Source organism: Peromyscus leucopus, chromosome 17, assembly GCF_004664715.2.
Source record: "Peromyscus leucopus breed LL Stock chromosome 17, UCI_PerLeu_2.1, whole genome shotgun sequence".
Lineage (NCBI taxonomy): Eukaryota > Metazoa > Chordata > Mammalia > Rodentia > Cricetidae > Peromyscus > Peromyscus leucopus.
The window spans coordinates 30,450,443-30,456,839 of NC_051077.1; the positions used below are offsets into that span (position 1 = coordinate 30,450,443).

General features: G+C 43.0%; 1 non-coding gene across 1 annotated transcript; it reads right to left on the reverse strand.

Annotated features, from left to right (window-relative positions):
• Window positions 1-4,123: 4,123 nt before the first annotated feature.
• On the reverse strand, window positions 4,124-4,249 carry LOC114701187. Its single transcript, XR_003735796.1, has one exon. It is a non-coding gene; the product is annotated as a U6atac minor spliceosomal RNA (small nuclear RNA).
• Between the last annotated feature and the right edge of the window lie 2,148 nt (window positions 4,250-6,397).

The following is a 6,397-nucleotide window of genomic DNA, read 5'->3' on the forward strand; positions in this document are numbered from 1 at the left end:
AATGCACTAAACCTCTAGAACTGTAAGCCAGCCCCAATTAAATGTTTTCCTTTATAAGAGTTGTTGTGGTCATGGTGTCTCTTCACAGCAGTAGAAACCCTAACTAAAACATGCCCTGATTAGGATTTCTGGGATTGAAAAGGTTTTGCTTTTTCAAAAATAGTATTTTTTTTACTTTAATTTTATCTTTATGTGCTTCTTATCTGCATGCATGTCTGTGTACCACTTGTGTGCCTAGCATCCTCAGAGGTCACAAGAGGGTATTGAATTCCCTGGAACTAGAGTCACAGACAATTATGTACTGCCATGTGGGGGCTGGGAATCAAATACAGATCTCTGGAAGTGGAGCCAGTGCTCTTAACTGTTGAATCATATCTCCAGGCCCCTAAGAAAAATCATGTTTTATCCTTTGAAAGCCTCTTCCATATACAGAATGTACATTGGTCATATCCATCCACTACTACCTCCCTCCAACTCATCCTAATTCTTCTCATTCCATCTCCTTCCCAATCTCAAATCTTTTTATTTTTTCTTTGTTACCAATAACCCCAGAGTCCACTAAGTGCTGGATGGATGCTCATGGGCACATACCCACTCACGAGGACTTGAGCAACCTACCATCAACCAAGTCCCTGAAAAAGAGTAACTCTCCTCCCTCAGCAGCAAGCAACTGCCAATACCTTCTCAGAAGAAAGTGGGGCTTCAGCCCATGCTTACTGGAATTTGTTGTGCTTGAGACAGTGTCTTTCTGTGTAATCCCAGATGGCCTGGAACTCACTCTGTAGACCAGGCTGGCCTTGAACTCACAGAGATCCGCCTGCCTCTGCCTCTAGAGTGCTGGGATTAATGGTGTGCGCCATCGCTGCCCAGCTGCTTTTACTATTTTTTAAAGAATAAAGCAAATACTAGTAAGATGATATGCTTGATTATTTTTATATAAAAATTTAAATGCCAGCTGAACATTTGACCCTGCAGGATGTAGGGCTTCAGCATTTCTCAACACTGAACATTGTTTGGGTTTTATAATCATTAATGTTGAGAAAAAAATCACTTCACATAAATATGTAGTATCAAATAGTAGAAATATTTTAGTGGCCATTTCAGATACCGCTTGGAATTCTGTGTTGATCTCAAACAAAAATTCACCTCATGATTTAATGGCCTTTTATGAAACTCAAGTCAGCAACTCAAATGGCAATTTTTAAAATCAAACTTTCTAATACAATATAACCCAAGTATATACAGATGTAATACACCCTGAGGAATGATGGTAAAAAAATATTAAAATGCTTTTATTTTCTATAATTAATCCATCATGTTTCTACAAAAGTGAAAAGCTTTTGCATGCACAGTAAAAGCAGTCAATTCATAGCCTATACTAGCCTCAAATCTCAGCCTAAATATTTCAGTCAGCAATTGTTGGGGTAGCATCATGTATTGTACAAAGTGTCTGTGTGCTGTGTGTTCAGAACCAAGGCTGCAGTGAGGTCACATGATGCAACATGGGTGAGCACTACCAGGAGGACCACCTCATGTTCACTGGCCTTATCAATTTGTGGTCACTGCAAGTTCAGAAACTTTTCACCATCACCAAATTTTTGCGGCCCCCACATTCAGTGTCACAGCCCCACATGCAGTCATGGCCCACAGATCAAAACTCTGCACTTTGTCACCCGGTGTCCAGAGTCTAGAGATTTCACTGTCGCCCAGAGGGTATAACTCACAAGACATGCACTGCCAACCTTCCTTCTGATCCCTGCCGCTCTGGCAGACTTCCACGCTCTTTCAATCCAAACCATCTCTTCTGGAACAAGGAAAGTTTCATCTTTGCCAGAATAGGTCTTAGCCCTAAACCAAACCAGGCAGCTGTTTGCCAAACTCAGCAGTGATGCTGGATGCTAATGATCAACATGGAGCTAAGGCCCTAGGAATGAATGATGGAATGGAAAGTGGTGATGCTTGATTTTCCAGCAACAGTTGTAACGTATTTATAATATAACATAACATAGGATCTCTCTAGTTGGCTCTGGCCTGCAGGGCATCAATAAAACTTATATTCATTTATTATTCTTCTGCATTTGTGGAAAGAATGTTAATGAAACACTTGCTTTATCAAAGACCCTTGGTATAAAATAAGTTGGACATCTTGAAGTTAAAGAGATCTTAAGCATTATTAAGATATATAGAAGGAAGTTTGGAAGAAAACAGAAGGAAAGCATTGTAATTCTCTCTTCATAATTCTCTTTGGAGAAATAATGGTCTTTCTGGATAAACAAGGATGGCCTCAATCAAGACCTTCCTCCTTTAGCCCCATTCCTGACACAGGCCACAGTCTCTCTTAGTAAGCCATTCTCCCTGAGTGTCTACATCCCCCAAACATTCACATTGAAGCTGAATATCACATCCACACTGTTCAGATTCCATCCTGAGGTTATTCTAACTTCAGATCAAAAGACAGCCACAATTAAAAGCAGAAAACTCCAATGCTGCTTCTACAACCTCAATTTTGTAGGAATTCCAACTCTCCTTAAACCCATATGCAACTTCCCAGGTGAATCTCACATGTACAGCTGCAAGGTTCATACCAACAGTGGCAACATATACCAAGTGATATCTGGATTGCTCAACATTCTCAAAGAATGAATAAATAAAATATATGCATGTTTAATCTATAAATATGTTCATGAATATATATGAGTATATCAATAGATGATAGGGATTTATTATAAAACACTGGTTTGTGTAATTGTGGGAGCTAGCAAGTTCCATGGTTTTCATCTGTGTGCTTGATACACCGGAAAGTCAATAGCATAGCTCAGACTTGAGCACTGAAGAGCTAATGATGAGATTTCAGACCAGAATTGAAGATCTGAGAGTAGATGATAAATGTCCAAGCCTAAGCAGTTGGAGTATATCTAACTCTCCTCCAACTTTTTGTTCTAATTTTTAGCCCCTCAATGGACTGACTGATGGTTATTCACATTGGGAAAGTCATCTACTTTGTTGGACCCACCCCCTCAGATACTAATTTCTTCTAGAAATACCTTTAAAGACATTCCCCAGAGATCATTCTTAATCTGCTATCTAGACATGCTATGGCCCAGTCAAGTGGGCACGTATAATTAGTCATGAGTCAAAACCACTGTCATCATTCCTATTGATATCTACTAAAGCGCTGATACTAACAGTTTCTAGGAAAACAGGCAACCAGACTAAGTCAAGTCCATGCTTTCCCAGCCAGACACCATGCTGTCACTGTTCATGTCTAGCTACTCATGTTATAAGGCCAATAACGTCCAACAGTTGCTTATGCCGTTTTTGAGGGTGCTGTTGGCTAAGGAAATTGTCCTTTGAAGCCACCACATTTTTTTGTTTTTGTTTTTGTAAAGATTTATTTATTTATTATATGTACAGTGTTCTGTCTACATATATGCTTGCAGGTCAGAAGAGGGCATCAGATGGTTGTGAGCCACCATGTGGTTGCTGGGTATTGAACTCAGGACCTCTGGAAAAGCAGCCAGTGCTCTTAAGCACTGAGCCATCTCTCCAGCCAAAGCCACCACATTTTTTACACTATTTTACACACCATAATGTGTTTAAACAACACAGAAATTTTCATGGAGTCACTTTTTCTCACTCTTTTATCTCACTTACTGCCTGAGGATTCAGACATGCAATGTCTTGCTTACTCTTAAATGACACCTACCTGCTACACTGATTATTACCTCTCCCATTTATGCCAGTCCACGGACTTGCTGCAACCTTTGAGTATATACCCAACCTCTTGTTCTCCCTTCCTTTAGGTCTAGTGTATCCAGAAGAAGTTGCCCATGTAAACACCCCTTATTAAAATATCCATTTAATATATGGTGGACTCACAAGTTCTCCACACGTGCCCAGGCAATCCTCTATCATAGGGCATTCAAGGTGCAAGTATGAATTTTCCTTCATTGAGAGTATTTGCTCCAAAAGAGAGATCATTTATAGAAGACAGTAAGAAATGCTCTTTTGTTTATCCATACCAACTGGTAGAGGAACTTAAAAGTACAAAATCTGAGTTGCAAAAGTCATAAGTATTCATCTCAGTTTTGACCTTTGTTCTCCCTGCCCCTTGATGCTCCCCAAAATATCACAATAGCCTTCCTAAGTAAATGGCAATGCCTAAATCATCAAGGTATTGTAAGGCCAGAGGGCCTCTTCCATCCTTGTCAAGGGAAGTGTTAAAGAGAAGTCGCCTTTTATACAACATACCACGGCCTTCTTAAATAAATTATCCAACACACCATAACCTTCTTTAAATAAATTAAAGTATGTTCACTATCCCAAAAGGGCCCATCAAGACCTTAATGAAAGATATAAAAATAATAATAATAAAAGAAGTTCCATGTTGGATTTCATGACGGGGTATAACAACACAGAAATCTCAGGTCTCTCTTAAACAACTTTTAGTCATGATATTGTTTCTAATGTGAGGGCCACAGGGGAATGGCAGCAAGAACAGCTGGATGACAAAGCAGTATTAAAGATCCTGGGGGTGGAGGGGGTATTATTCTGTGTTTTCTTTTTTGTTTGTTTTCCATTGTGATGTGTTTGTGAAGTATTTTTTATTGGAACATGTTCACGGTACATAGTGCTGGGTTCTAGAAGGACTGTGGCTTCCAATTTAAATTGCTTTATAAAATGAAGTTGGAAATTACCACGGCTGTAGAAATGCCTACCAAGTTTCCTACCAACCCTTCAAGTCCATCACCATTTCATCTACCTTCAAAATTAATTAGCTCAGGACCCTGGACCATGAGGACCCGTGGGTGTCTTTTGTAGCTCTGGCAGGTAAAAGACACCCACGGGGCAACCTGGGTCACCATGGTGCAGGCCACCTGAAGGCATCCACAGGCTCATTTGATGCTATGTGGCTCAAGACAGCAACAGACACCCACAGGGCAGTCTGGGCCCTCATGATCTGGGCTGCTTGAAGGTATCCACGGCCTTCCCAGGGGTGCCATTATGATGAGCAAGTATATGGTGGTGAAATAGAAGAGAAAGAGACATGGAGTGGTTCCTGTGCTGTGGTAAGAGGCTCATGTTGGCAGCCTGCTTGCCACCCTAGACCAGCCGGACATTTGGGCTTGGGCTGCTGCCTAGGGCCATGTTTGGGTCTGTGATCCTACCGTAGCTGGAGTCTGTGTTGACATCCATGGCCCATATTGCCACCAAGGCAACGGGGATGCTAGGGGTCTGGGCCTCCATCTGTAGCCATTTTGGTATCCAAGGGCCATGCTGCCACTGGGCCCATGTTGATCTTGAATGGCCTGTGCTGCCTCTGGGGGGACATGATGATATATCTGTGGGAGCCCACAGAGGTTTCCTAGTGAGATCTGAGCTTGCTTTTCCCAGCAGGGCTGCATAAGAGGATGATTGGACCTCGGGCCTGGGTACCAGGTGTTTGGAAGGGTCTACACTTGGCTGTATCTAGCAAGGGGGAGATCTTTTGCCTTGCCCCGTGGCAAGTTCTGGGCCATTGGGTGCTGTGGGATGTTCTGTATGTCCTGTGGGAGCCCTTCTTGGGTTCCTCGTGGCTTTACCCAGCAGGTCCGCATAAAGGATGATTAGGACCATGGGCTTGAGTGCAGGTGTCTGAGATGGTCTGCACTTGGCTGTGCTGGGGGATGGTCTGTATGTCAAGTTGTTCTGATTGATCAATAAATAAAACCTGATCGGCTGTGGCTAGGCAGGAAGGATAGGCGGGACTAACAGAGAGGAGAGATAAAAGGACAGGAAGGCAGAAGGACTGGCTGCAGCCGCCGCCATGACCAGAGACACTGCAGCCGCCGCCATGCAGAGAGACACTGCAGCCGCCACCATGACCAGTAGCATGTGAAGTCGCCGGTAAGCCACCAGCCACGTGGCAAGGAATAGATTTATGGAAATGGTTAATTTAAGATAAAAGGAAATGGTTAATTTAAGATAAAGGAACAGTTAGCAAGAAGCCTGCCACGGCCATACAGTTTGAAAGCAAAATAAGTCTCTGTGTTTACTTGGTTGGGTCTGAGCGGCTGTGGGACTGGCGGGTGACAGAGGTTTGTCCTAACTGTGGGCAAGGCAGAAAAACTGCAGCTACAATTGGGTATTGACCCAGGTCCTCCTAAAGCTATCCTGTTTCTGTCTTTCTTCCTCTCATCAGCCAGGCCCATTATTTTATCTACAAGTTCTTTATTCTTCTCTCCTCCTCATAGGAACCCTGTAAAAGGTGGGGGCCAGTTCCCCACAGACATCCACCCCCAGGCCTGAGCTGCTGTGGAGAGCCATGTCTGGGTCCGTGGCCCTTCAGACAACCAGGGTCTGGTCAGAGTTTATGTTGGTGTCCTGGGGCCATGCTAATCTGGATGGCCTGTGCTGC